This window comes from Montipora foliosa, chromosome 5, assembly GCF_036669935.1.
Source record: "Montipora foliosa isolate CH-2021 chromosome 5, ASM3666993v2, whole genome shotgun sequence".
Taxonomy (NCBI): domain Eukaryota; kingdom Metazoa; phylum Cnidaria; class Anthozoa; order Scleractinia; family Acroporidae; genus Montipora; species Montipora foliosa.
In genome coordinates, this window is record NC_090873.1 from 7653105 (window position 1) to 7668104 (window position 15000).

Sequence of the window (15000 nt, forward strand, 5' to 3'; positions counted from 1 at the left end):
GGTCTTTGAGCGCTGCATATTGAACTAATTTAAGAGCGTGCAAGACTAATCTTTTGAATTAGTTAATAAACCCGTGATATCAGTCGTATATCCCTACAACCACAAATTTTAATATTTGTTTCACTTTGTCTAATTCTCCAAACACTTTCTCTAGGTAATAACTTGCTCATTCTATGTAAAGTAGACAGTTTGAACGGATAGAGGCTCATCGATCATTTAATCTTAAACTAAGCACGGCGTCTACTTTAGACCTGCCGGAGCTCGGCTCACTGTTTTAAAAGGTCAAAAAGTGGTTGTAATGAATCAATATCTGCTAAAAAGACAGTTGTATCGTCGGCATATTGAATTACTTTAATTGTATGCTTCTAACTCCAATTCCCTTTAAGTTGCTTTAAATGGTAGATAGCATAAGCCAACAAAACAGAACTTTTCCGAGCTGATTCGATTTTAGCGGGTGTACGGATTCGAAGATCATTTCCCGCGAAAAAGAATGAGAGGGGCACTTGGTGATTAACAGTAATTGTTGCGAGCTACAACGACCAGCCCAAATTGTGAATCGATGTCTACATGCTGTAGGTCAAACCGGTCTCAGGTTGAATCCATTTTTACCTAGGTTAAATTGGTGATCCTCATTTTACCTCGGTTGAATATGCACTCTTGATGAATTGAAGAAGCATTTTCTTGGAGCCTAAATTAAACCTAAAGAGAAAATAGGGTCAGGTTAGGATAAGATTTGGGTATTATGTATGGCTACCTATTATGCTATATAAGGGAAAGGCGTGTGTTGGGTTGAGCATGTTCATCGTTGCATGGTCGTTGTGAAGGCATGGGACTATAGCGCTAGAGGATCCCAGTTCAAACAGTAAGTGCATAGTACAGTTCTTTTTTCCCTTGCTTTGTTGTAATGTTGAGGCTGAATGGATTAGTGTATGACTAAACGATAGGATGGCGAGAAATATTAAGATGTTTTGAGATGCAGGAGGGAAGGTAGACTGCTTTTTTCAATCCTTTTGGTGGGGTTGATAGCTTATTTCAACTACAATCATGGACAAAAGTGTTGGGAAAGTAGCACCACTTTAGAGATAACCCCTCCCCCTCCCCTCCCCCCCCCTTCCACTTATCAATGTTGGATTTTCTAAGAACCAAAATGGTGACTTTTCTTCCAACATTGAATATGGGGGAGGGAGGGCCACAAGTGCGTGGTATTTCTGAAATAGTATTTAGAATAATCGAACTAGGTTTGACGTGAAGTGATGCGCGCAACCCTCCCAACAACGTTTGACCAGGATTGTAGGTAGAGTGCATATTCAGCGTACCAATTTAACGTTGGTAAAGACGGATTCAACCTGAGTCCGGATTTGACCTCCAACGTACATACCTGAGAAAGCCTAGTTGGGTCAGCTATCTATCTAAATCAGACTGCCCAAGTCCCTCGTGCTTCCAGATGTAAAGGCATTCAATCACTTTATAGCCGAGAACCTAAACCAGTAAGTTTTAACAATAGTTTTTTTCTTTTTTTTTTTACGTTATCATATTGGGAAAACAATATCAAAGACGAAAAGGCCAGGATTTAAACACTATAGTTACGTTTTTAACGGCCAAAAAGCGTGTTATATGTCATCATTAATCACTATCACAACCATTAGTTCAGTTTCTCATCTTCCTCCCTGACGCATTACAACTTAAACATCTATAGTTGCACCATAAGCGAATTCGCTTGCCTAGTGCGCTTGCTTGACTATGGTACCGTTACAAATGCGAGTTACCTCCCATGAAACCGTCCTTAAGAATTTGCGCGGATGGTTGGCAGGCAAAACTGTAACTGTTCAGCTCTTTTGCAAACCTCGCACCAGTAAACCCACTAAAAAGAGGAGGTAATCTTTAATACACGCAATTGGACAAAAGAACGCTAGGCATCACGCTCTGGACTAAAGAACTGAAAGATCTATCAGGGGAAGACAATGAGGAAGAAGATTGCGAATAGGAAGAAGACGTACAATACGACGAAGAAGAAGGAGATGACGAAGAGGGAACCAACGATTAGCCATCTTGCAGCGTGTGGTAAGAACTTTGTAACTTTTGGTCGGCTGATTTACCAAGCCTACAGATGAATTCGAAAACTAATTCCAGACCATGATAAATGAAGCAAAAATATTATAATAAAAAAATAACCAATGAAGGCATGCTAAAGTTTCATTAATATTTTAACCATTCACTATTTATTTACTTTCTTTCAGTTATGCGGCTTATTTCCAGAAGCGAGAAACGGAGCCCGCACTGGACTAATCATGATGAAAGAATAGAAAGTAAAATTAAGAGAGTGCTCTAAACAAAAGCGTTTCACCAGCTGTTAAGCCCTCCTTCATTTTTCAGCAACCAGCCCAGTGTACAGTTCTGGGATAGTCATGTACGAACGAAGCGGAACAATTTAAGCTAACTTGTATCAGCTATTGAATTTAATTACAAACTGCCCACGTCCCTCTTTAAAAGAAATAAAATGAGTTTTTTTGCAATGCACCAAGTAACTGAACATTCAACGAGATTTCCAAATTTAACTCACATTACAAACTGCCCAAGTGCCTCGCTCTTCCAGTTGCAGAGGCTTTCGATTATTTAGTTACGAGAAAGAAAAGACAAAAGACTAAAAGAGCAAAGAATGAAACACTGACATTTTGACACCACGAAAAATGATATATCATCGGCCGCCACCATCGGTTGTTCCTCCGCCTGTTGCCAAGCAACTAGTTTCCCATCATTCTTACGCGCGCATTACACCTCCCGAAAATCTATAGTTGCACCGTTTGTAAATTTGTGTGATAGTGCGATAAATATTTCCGCTGTTGGCGGGCAACAAAACTAACAGTACAGCTCTACAAGTAAACCCACTGAAACAAAGAACGCAGTTGGAGAAAGAACGTTATCCATCTCTGCCAGGACTAAAGAAAAGATCTCCCCGGGACGACAATGAGGAAAAAGACCTGCAAGATGACGGAGAAGGAGACTATGACGTCGGAAGAGCCAACTTGCAGCAGGCAGAGAAGCTGTGCCAAAGCAACATCGAGTAAAAGACGCAAAGTAGTCAGCACTACACGAAACAAGAAACCAAGACTAGTACAAGAAGTCGTGGACGGGGACTAGAAACTTTGTTGAGGACTTAGCTCCAGGATATGAACACTTTGGAAAAAATGAAACAAAAATACCTTACATCCAGACGCGCTCTCCCAAGACTGATCTCATTGAGAAGACAACTTTCTTGTTGAAATCTCCGAAGATATCGATATATTGCAAACTCATCCCAGAGAAAAGAGGCTAAACACCGCAGAGAGAAACAATGGACAAGAGAAGATTAAGCCATTCAAGTCCAACAACGAAAGCCTCAGCCTATCATATTAATGTGACAGCAGTATTTCTCCTTGAGACAAAGGCGCCAATCCATGTTCCTCATTTTAATTCCCTGTCATCAGTGATGCAAAGAATGATCAACCCCCCCCCCCCCCCCCAATCCCTTCGCAAATAAAAGAAAAATAACAATGGATTCAGGTGAAGACACAGATATTTACTAGAAAGAACAAGTGCTAAAAGAGTTTACGTTAATAAACATTCCGCATGTATACAAAACTGCTAAGGGTTTGCTTAAAATTCAGCTGACAATAATGTTACGAATGCAACAATAAAATGTAAAAGTTAAGAGAGCGATGTGAATGAGACAAGTCTTAACATAATACATTTTCCGTCCATTTAAATAAATTCTAAAGACACGAAATATCTGAAACACTAATATAGAGAGGTTAAAAAAGCGAAAGAGAAAAAGACGATTCCTTGGTAGTCATTACACAATAGGCCAGTTCAGAAAATACCGTAATACTCTTTGTTTGTCCCCCCAAATTTTGCATAAGCATTGCTTTCAGTTTCTCTTGGGATTTACAATGGTCCCGAGAGAAAACAAAAACAATGCTTATGCAAAATGTGGGGGGACAAACAAAGAGTATTATGGTATTTTCCGAACTGGCCTATTTGCACCCTGAACAGCTACGCAAAGTTCGTTGGATTTATATGACGCTCTTGTTTCCGCTTTGATGTGAAGATATTAGCAAGTCCATGCGTGGCACCATGGCCGAGTAAAAAAAAGAAGAAAAATAAGAAAAAAAGATTCAAATAAACACAATTTCAGTTGTCTTGTCTTTTGTTGATCATTAGCATCTTCAACTTTGTAATGTGTAAGGCCCGGGAGGTGGATACTTGGGTCAATTTTCGTTGAGTAAGTCGCTGGCCTCTCTGAACCCCTACCCCTTTTGTCTATTTTATGGCCAATTATAGACCCCATCTTCCATCTTAGTCACTTCTGTTTATGAGTAAACCTAATATAAAGCTTTTAACTGGATCGCCCTAAAATGAAGTGACACATTTGGTGTACTAAATGAAGAACACTTTACTGGTGAATTTGCTATTCCCTTAAATTTACAAAGTTGAAACGTATCGTATGTTATCGGATTGCCCTCAGTGAAATTTGGACACATCGTTTTCACATTACTTTCCAACAATATAGCCATTTCTTGGATTTATATCTTGAAAGCTAAGCGCTTTTTTTTACTTGCGTGACATACAAACCAAGAATTGTGCGATTGCTTAATCATTTTATTTTTGTAATTTCGAAATGGAATGTAATGCGTTCACAGGCGGACCACCCTCTGTTAGTGTTGTTGTTATCGATCTGTAGAAGGATAAATACAATCGCGGTTGCGATTGCTCGGCAATAAAGTTTGAAAGCAAATAATCAATGAAAGATCAAACAAAGTGTCAACTGAATCCTGTGTTATGTTTTTTTTGGTCATTGTGAGCCGTTTTAGGCGTCATTTTGCGAGATCTTTTCTCTACCGCCGTTTAGAGAGTGAAGAAATTGACAAGGCAGGCAACACCGAGCCCCCGGCCGGTGACCTCGTCTTGTTCATGCTGGCACTGACGCCTGAAACTATTGCAATTCTCACCTTTAAAAAACCAGCATCCGATCGATTAGGGACGTGCCCATATCTTCGCCGAATCATAATTGAGCTTCATCTTTAGAAAATTCACCGAGAAAGGCGATCCTGAAATCCACAATAAAGCTTTCTCAACATCATCGCCAGAATTTTCTTACCCCCCAAAACCCGGCTTCTGTAACTCTGTTGAAAATGGAACGCCATGATAGTCAGTTGTGAAAATGAGACCCCATCCAGCAGCACATCCCCATTCGTCCATCAATAGGAAGTGGGACACTGAAAAATGCAGACTGTGCAAGACCGTCTGTAAAATGAAAATTCGGTTAGCCTAATAAGGCCTAATAACATTCAGGTTAGCCTTTTTACGGTTAGCTCTCAATCATGGTGACGGTAACACCATATTTTACCCAGGGTCTGCACGGTCTGAACAGTCTGCAGTCTGCGTTTTGGCGTGACCGAATAGGAAGTACCCCTCCCCCCCTCCCCCCGAGTGTAAGCTTATTGGTGATGGCGATGGTGACGAAAACGTCACCGTCAAATACAACGTTGCACATTCATTACTGCTAGTCTTTCGTGTTTTTTTGCATCTAGTTTGGGCGAATTATCCTAAAAATAATCGAATTAGTTCGAGCCGTTTCAGATTAAGAATAGAGAATAAAAGATTCGCATTTTTATGCTCGGGATTCCAACGTCGTTCCTTAGTGATTTAAGTTTATTCAGCAATCAAAATTAAGAAAGAAGAACAAATCAATATAAATAGCAGAAGTCAGTGCCTTCCGCCATTTTCTTGGTTGTGTAAAATTTAGTAAAGCCTGGGGCGAGTTCATAAACCCGCGGGAGAATGATCCGAACAAAATGGCGGAGGGATATGAAGAAAACACATGAACACAAATGGAACTTAATTATGATCGGTCTGTTTTCTAGCACTTCGGTCCACAGCGAAGGAAGTGGAAATATATGATTAATATATTTACGCAGCGTAACGATTAAGATTTCGTCGACACGACTGGTATATATTGATCGATCCAAAGGCCACACAGACAACAGGTAAGTCAAATCTTAAGTTGGTGTTTTATTTTATTTACGCTTTATAATTTCATTTGTATGTTGTTTTTGGGTGGTCTGTAAAGGGGATACGTTGGGGTAATCCGTGGACCGGTCCGTAGGGGGGTCCACGGTCCAGTTGTATGACAACTGCAGACTACAGACTTAAGAGACTGTTTACAAACATTGACGTCACATTTCTTTTGATATTCAAATTTGCCAACCAAGGAACAAAGGAAGTCATTGTTTCAACAACCAATTGGGTTCTGGTTTGCATATTAATAACAATAGGTGACGTCACGAAAAACATCGCTATTTGTACACTGTATACAGTGTACATTAAATAGCTTTGAAATTAAACAGTATTTTATTAAGTCTAAGCCCCCATTTCAAATAGCCCTAATAAACAGTATTTAAATCTAAGCACCCATTTTAAAACGGTTAGCTTTCAGTAACTACAATAATTTTTTAGAGTTTGTCTGCAGTCTGGAAGTGTCAGACACGACCATCGACCGGGGCCGGGGTCGGTATTTTCGGGTCATCCGCCCTGGACTTCCGTGCGGGAGGTCCCGGGATCAAGCTTTGACCAGCCTGTTTGAGCAAAAAAATATATACTCCTTAGATGTAGGCCATGAAGTCTAACGTTCTTTATTCAGCAGAAGTGTTTGACTTAAAGAGAATCCTCTTATAAAGGCACAAGTGATTGATGAGACCACATGAATATAAACTACCGACACTGCTCAAATTGAAGAAGTCTTTGTGTGGAAACTGGTATGTACATGTACATCTATAATGGGTACACTGCTGTGTTTTTTAAGCCAATGACACCTCAAATGCCCTGAAGGACGCCCAAGGCTACTGCCTAATGGTCGCCCGGTCACCTGGGGTACCTTAATTGCGAGCACAGGCGTCCAAATTTCTGAAGGAGTAGCCAAATGGGCACCTAACTTTTAATTAATTAATTCTGGGCTCTTGAAAAAATGACTTGGGCTACTAAATTTTAATTATGTTGGAAGCCCAAAGGACTTTGGAAAAAATTTCTTAGGCAGCAGCCTTGACCCCCCCAGTTTACAAGTAAAATCAGCTAGCGTTAGTATAATAATGAGTATACAACTTACAATTATGTTAAATTACAAATTCAACAAACTGAAAGATAATTATGGTGCAGGTACTTTACAATAAAACACCAAAGAATGGGCCATTTCCGAGTTGCTGTTTGTCTCGCTTTCGAAGCGAGTCTTGGTGTTCAACTATTGGAAGGGAAATGAGTTTGATTTGCATAAGAATATGCAACTCTTCTGCATCTGAATGGTTGTGCACCAGGACTCGCTTTGAAAATGAGGCATGCAGCAACTAGGAAATGGGCTATTCGATCTAGTATATCAGGTACTTACACTATGGATAGCCTTTTTATATTTTAACTAGTCACCCAATCTCCCTCACTGCTTTATGCAAAAAATTCCAATGTTGGCATCCTTTAGTTATCAATTTACGATAAATCATTATTTCTGTTATTTTTTGTTACTGCTGCAGCTTGTGTGCCAGTTTAACATATGCACAGAAATTAATATTGCAGAATGAGCTAATCAGACCCTAAAGGAAAAGGACTTAAATTTATAACTGCAAAGGTGAGAACTTTAAGAATGGTATTATATAATAATTATTTTAACTCTTTTTATCAAAAATTCAACTTATCCATGGTTTTTTTAAAACCTCTGAAATTCTTGAGGGATGGCAGCGATTATGCAAACAGGCTTTTTCGGTAACATTCTCCTGTCAAACCATTATGAATACTGAAATAATACTTAAAAAAATATTCAGTAGTTTGACAATACATTTGATACAGTGGAAAAGAAAAATTGCACTAAATGTCTTGGAGTTTTAATTGATGAAACAATGTCATGGAAATAAGACATTACATTTGTAATTATCTTTATATGTATCCTTGAGAGTATATGGAAATACGCTGTACAGCAATTGTCCTCAAGCTTAGGCAGTATCTCTCATTAAAACAACTTCTAAAGACAACTTATGACTTGATATATCCATATCTATCATAATTAAGCTGTACTAGCTTGTGGTAGTGCTTGTGTATTGCATCTCGAGAAAGTTCAAGTTAAATAAAACCATGTTATCTGCGTAATGTTCTATGCTACTCTTTATGGTGAAAATACAGATACAGTCTATAGTGCCCTTCCATTACGTAACTTATAACTTAGTTATTAGACCTATATGTACTTAACTTGGTTTTACACTACAATGTATGTTTACATAAAATAGCTGCTCCCCTCCATCTTTAACAATCTCATTACGCCAGATCATATTCACACATAATTATAACAATAGATACAGTGTGTGGGTCAAAAAGGAACTTCTATATGACGTTGTATAAAGCACGTTCTAGGACTAATATTGAAAAAACAACTTTTTCAGCTTCAGCAGTCAACCATTGGCAAAAATTACTGTGAGTGTTATCAAAGATCTCAGTCTTCCTGTTACATGTATCTACTTTTGAAGCAATTATTGATTGAACATCTACCGGTAAGCCATGTGAAATCTCTAAAGTAAATTTTTTGACAAAGTAGTCACATTCTCCTGTCAAACTCTTATGAATTGCTGATGAAATTATACTTTAAAAAATATTCAGTAGTTTGACAATGCATTGATACATTGGTGTTTACGAAGTAATACCTAGTAGTGTGTGTCTTGAGTATGTAGGTAGATGCCTATACATTTCAAATGTTACTAAACAAGACTATATAGTGTCTAAGTCGAGAACTATAATTATCATATGGGAATTCATTTTGCAAGGGATAGGCGCTAGGTATTTCCATCTTTGGTGTAATATATCAAACACGAGAAGGAGTGTTTCATTGGATATGCAAACACTGAGAAGCGAGTTGAAAAACGAGGCCGAAGGCCGAGTTTTTTAACTACTTTCGAGGTGGTTGGATATCTGATGAAACACTCTTTTGAGTGTTCGATATTGCTTCTCAAAGGAATCAGTAGTTTAATTAGACTGAGATATTTGGGATCAAAGTTGGCGAATTTTGTATGCCAATTAAGACCATATATCCAAACTTCCTTCATGGTAGTGATTTCTTTTATTTTTGGCTTATGAATTATTAAGGAGTTTGAGAAATATATATCAATCAGTTTCTTTAGTCTGTTTTATAAATTAACGTCAATTGAAACTATTATGGACTAAAGGAACATTGATATTTTGATATCACATTTTAAGGAGATGTGAAAGAAATAATCTTGTCCTGTCTTGTTGTCTTGTCATCTACATGTACAAACTTTGGTAAGCATCTCATTGTGCTGTACAGCATGGATTTCATTCCACACAAGTAGATGGTTTCACAATGATGTTAACAAATTATTCTAAAATCAAAATCGTGCTCAAGGTCTTCTGTATTTTTATCTATAAATAATTTTATTATGAGGTTGAAGGTGACCTAGAAATAAATCTTGTTACCACTTCCATGACATCTTTCGTTTAGAAAAAACAGCATTTTGAATTTCCACATTGTCTCCTTACATGTACGTGACACCATGATACAAAGCTAACTATCCCTATGAATCTTTGCAGTTTGAGTGTTTCATTTAGTACAATGGGAGACGTGTTCATACACAAGGCGTTTCATGGCAATTTAGGTGAACTCTAGATGTTTTGTTTATTACCAGTCACCATATGATCCACCAACATGCAGCCTTCTCAAAATATTTTTCGGGAGCAGGTCATAAGGAAAGTGGAGTTGGTTTGGTGCTATAGGCACCCCCTGCCAAGCGAGTGCCCAAAGGACGCAACCTTCTCGGGGGGTCTGGGGGCATGCTCCCCTAGGGAATTTTTTAAATTTAGACACTCACAGATGCAATTTGGTGCAATCTGGGGGATTTAAAGTGACGAAATTTCACACATGGAATTGACACTTGCTTGGAGTCTGATAAGAAATACTGGAATGTTAGTTAAATATAAAACATTTCATGTGCGCGACGCCAAAAAATATTGCGGACGCGAATTTGTACATGAAACTAACTTTTTTTCAAGCTTTTATAATATCTCCAGTGACTTCGCGTTCCAGCTAAAAATGTGTTGTCCGACATTTTCTGACTGGAAGGAGACGGTCAAGCTTTCTGAAGAGGCGGCTCATTGAGCCGTCGACCAGTCGGTTTTGAGAAGGCTGAACATGGCGTCTCCATACAAACAGTACTTTGCATGAAGTGCTTCGGCACATAACTCAGAAACAAACTACCGTCAGTCATGAGAATTGTAAAGCTGGTTTATGAATTTTTGTCTCCTACATGTACAATGTTCTTGTTGCATGACAGTTAAAAGTCAGTAATATTTTATTTACAAATGCCTGTAAAGTGTTTGACCATACCTTTCCAAAACAATATAATTTATTTATTGTTGGCTCTTCACTATGATGAAAAGGACATTTAAGTTGCAAATAACAGCAGTTTTGAGCCCAGCAAAAGGCGACAAAAGATCAGAAAAAGCCAAGAGTGGGCAAGTACATGACATGGGTACTATCGACATGTTAACTCTACTGTACTGTTAAAACGTGGTTTAGACCTTTGAATCTGGGGATAAAATCTAAAAGTGTCAGGTGTGAAATGAATGCTACTTAGCTATCCTTTCTTAAACATGTACTTGTAGCGGAGCTCTGCGCGCACCAAAGGCGAGCGCGTGTGGAGCACCATTGTTAAGAAAATGTGGTAGTTACCCATCGATGCGAGAAATCTTGGTTTCATCACCATGATGTCATCAACCGTCCGTCCGTATGTCCACCCCTCCATGTATGCCAATGTGACCAGTATCATGCTAGTTTACAGCATACATCTTTGATATTGGACATCCGTCTTTTGATTAATTGACACCTGTCAAAACAAGGTATCCGCTTACCAGTATCACATTACCATATCGCGGGCTCAAGCTTAAGCTCACCAAGGTCAGCTGTTTTTTTTTTAAGTTGACTGCTGACCAGGTACTGGTTTTCGATTGGATTGCAGGCTCAACCTAGGTGAACTTACCTGAACATAAAAAAGATTTCATTTTTTGCGCACATTCTGTAACTTGACGCGGCATTTTTCACGAAAAATGCAGAAACAAAACATCTTCCAAACCGTTTTTCACCTGAACACGAAAAGCGTTGAATGTGTAAGAACTTTTGTTGATATATAGTATGGCCGTGTAGCCGCGTAGCCGCGTCGACCCGGTCCATGGACCACCCCTCATTTTGTGAGAAAAATCTTTAAGAGAGAGAGAGCGAAGTGGTCCGTGCACTTATCTGGACAATTTCAGCATTTGTCTCTTATAGACACCTTTCAGGTGAAACCCATGACCCCTGTGATGTGATGACGGTTGAACGCGCTGGTCAAATTGTTGGGCTCGTTTGTTCCGGTGAAGGACTCGATGAATTAAATGAATGTATATTTGAAGTGCGGGCTATAGACGAATCCCTTTGGAGCCACCAATTTGAAATGCACGGTATATAGGTGTCTGTAAGAGACAATTGCTTAAATCAGTACCTCATAACTATAAGCCAAAAACCGCCCTATATTCCTGCTAATTAACACACTTATCACCTATATTCCTGTTAATTAATTAACACACTTATCTGGACAATTCCAGCATTTGTCTCTCATAGACACCTTTCAGGTGAAACCCATGACCCCTGCGATGATGATGGTAGAACGCGCTGGTCAAATTGTTGGGCTCGTTTGTTCCGGTGAAGGACACGATGAATTATTAAATGAATGTATATTTGAAGTGCGGGCTACAGACGAATCCCTTTGGAGCCACCAATTTGAAATGCATGGTATATAGGTGTCTATAAGAGACAATTGCTTAAATCAGTACCTGATAACTATAAGCAAAAAACCGCCCTATATTCCTGTTAATTAAGAATGAGAGCAGCAACTTGATGTCATAACCGGGTGTTTTTTTTTTTTGGCCGAAAAGGTAGTCTGTACAGATCGTAGTCTATACAGATGTTAAATTCCGTGACATAGATCATAGTCATGGGCTCCAGATTAAATTTTCCAGATAAGTGCGATTATCGCTTCTCTCTTTCGTCTGAAGATTTCTCTGCTTGTAACTTTACAAAATATGGGGTGGTCCACAGGGGTGGTCCATGGACCGGGTCCATGAAGGGGTCCATGAAGGGGTCCATGGACCTGGCGTCCATGTTTTGTATATGTCCCATGAAAAACTTTCATTTTAAACTCATATTGAGTATATACAATGTATGTAAAAAGGAATGTGCTGGCATATAAGAGCTTTAAAATGAAGTAAGCCTTTTGACCCCCTCAGCACCCTCGTAACTTTATATAGATCACTCATTCAACCTTATTTTGATTACTGCTCACCCCTGTGGGATACATGTGGTAAGCAACTAAAAGATAAATAATTTTACAAAAAATTCAAAATTCAATGTAGGTCTGCAGATGTATTGAATAACTTGAAATGGAAAACCCTTGAAACCAGGCGCTTACTTACCAAGGCTACCCTTATGTATAAAATCCTCACTGATCTATGTGTCCCCCCAACTGAGTAACTCCTTTGTTAAATGATACTAACATAAATTACAATCTTAGGAATATCAAGACTGATCTAGCACTTCGCAAGGCCATACACAATTTTTTTGAAGCACAGCTTTAAGTGTAGTGGTGCAATGCTCTGGAACAATCTTTCCTATCAGGCAAAGACCGCACAATTGCTTTCGAATTTCAAACACAAACTTGCCTCTTTGCCTTCCATGCCTTCTACTGGATCGCACTGATTCCATGTAATATACTTTTATTTTAAATACATAATATATTATTGTAACCTGTTTACCCACGCCCGACCTGGCAACCAGCTTTTGTTGTTGTGTGGCTAGTGTAGTGAAATAAAGTTGTATTATTATTATTATTATTATTATTATTATTATTATTATTATTGGAAATCAGACACAGTAATGAGATCGGTCTGTAGTTCTGGGCATATTCCTTGTTGCCCTTCTTGAATACAGGAACCACATTGGCCAGTTTCCAGTTTGAGGGAAGGATTCGCTCAGTCTGAGAAACATGTTGAATAGTTTGCGTAAGGATGGAGCAATCCAATCTCATGTGCTGTCTCCTTTAGAATCTTAGCCGGGATTTCATCAGGACCAGTAACTTTACTGGCGTCAAGGTGGGCCAGTACGTCCAAGTGAGAGTCAGGTCAAATAACGTCAGATCAACATTAAGCCCAGCGTCCTCCTTGTCAGCTGAATTGCAGGTGACAGGGTCAGATGTGAACACCGACATGAAGTACCGATTTAACAGTTCAATCATTTCAGCAGGTGATTATGCTTGAATTTTACTTCTGTCGTCTGCTGGTTCACCGCTGGGATCTGTTGCCATGGAGATAACTTCAGGAATACCCGGATGTTTTGATTTCAGTTTGAGTGTCGACCAAAAACGTTTTGGATTGCACTTTAATTGCGACTCCATTCCCACCAGGAATGAGTCACGAGCCTCGCGCAGCATGCGTTTGACCTTGCAGTGCAAGTTGTTAAACTTAAGTTAGCTTTTAAGTAGCTTGATGGAGATGATATGAGCTTCTTACGCATGGATTCCTTTTTCTTTATCAGGGTTAATATAGGCCCATTTATCCAGGGTACTGGATTCCTTCCCTTGAGTTTTTTCTTCGGGATATAATCGGCCACACCCGCTTAGAAGGTGTCCTTCCAGCTGTGCCGGTCCCTATCTATATCAAGGTCTCCAGTGGATATTGCATTGGACAAGTTTGCAGCTTGAAATGAAGAACGGAGCCCATTGAAGTCTCCTCTTTCATAATCATAAACAAAGCGCAGGGGTTTTGGTGGCATCTTAACAGCAGAGGAGAGTTCAAATGAGACAATGCAATGATGGGTATAAACATTTCTGCCTCATAAGTTTGGGTTCCATCACTTCTGTCACACTCACTTGGTCTGGTACATTCAAGATCACCTTATCGAGGACATTGTTTCCACGTCTCAGGGATGTTGGGGAGCTACATGTATTGTGTTGGATTAGAAAGTGGACATTGAGAATGTCAACAAACTGCTGTTCGTTAGCGCCTGTTGAAGAATCAGAACAACCCCATGGGACCTTAGGAAGATTCAGGTATCCACAGATTAGCATATTGTCAAACATGCTGCAGGTTTCATAAAGAAATTTTTGAAATAAGGCCATCCAGCTAAAATTGGCATCAGGCGGCCTGCAACATGAACAGCGTTGATTCAGTTTCTACCACAATAACCGGTCCTGGCTGACTAGCTGTATCACCACACAGGAGTAGGAAACCGGTAAGATTTCTGTTGATGGTATTGAACTTTCGCACAGGTTGCTTAAAGTGCTCTCGGTCTCTTAACTCCTAACTTGGTAAGATGGTAGTGGAGCAACAATGCTTCGAGAAATGTGACCAGAAAGACGGAGTAGAGAGAAACATGCCCTGCTGCCCCAAGAAGTTACTGGGATGGACTTCCGCCTTTTCCCTGGAAGCAAAACCCAACTTGAATAACAAGATGGAAAGGAAAATCAATGAATCCTCAGAGATAGATCAACGCAAACTTGCAAATTCCCATTTGCTCCAAATCGTGCACTGTTACATGCGTCATTCTTTAAAGGACTCTGCTACAAGAGACACAACAGTGGCCAGGTATTCCAGAATCGCATTTAAAGTGGTTTGTGCCTTTCCATCTGTGGATGAAATCTAATAGTGTCAGCAGTGAAATGAATCCTATTCAGCTGTCCTTTCTCCTCTGTGCTCTTAGTGATGCTGCCTAAACTGGTGTACACATTGCATCTTTGCATCTGCATGTGGATTAAATCTAAAATGGTCAGCAGTGAAATGAATCCTTCTGAGCTTTCCTTTTTTGTGTACAGTGTGCTATTGGTGATGCTATTGAAAGTGGTTTATACCTTTGCAGGATGAAATTTAATAGTGTCAGCCGTGAAATGATTGCTA

At 39.4% G+C, this 15000-nt stretch overlaps 1 long non-coding RNA gene across 5 annotated transcripts in view; it reads left to right on the forward strand.

Moving 5' to 3' along the window:
- The first annotated feature begins 5818 nt into the window (after positions 1-5818).
- LOC138003547 (uncharacterized) overlaps positions 5819-15000 on the forward strand; it is a 32238-nt gene continuing 23056 nt past the window's right edge. For 4 of the 5 annotated variants that reach the window (XR_011123590.1, XR_011123591.1, XR_011123592.1 and 1 more), the window contains exons 1-4: positions 5819-6023; positions 6677-6791; positions 7554-7648; positions 8454-8561. This is a non-coding gene — a long non-coding RNA (uncharacterized lncRNA). The remainder of the gene's footprint in view (positions 6024-6676; positions 6792-7553; positions 7649-8453; positions 8562-15000) is intronic. The other variant, XR_011123594.1, reaches the window with a different exon arrangement.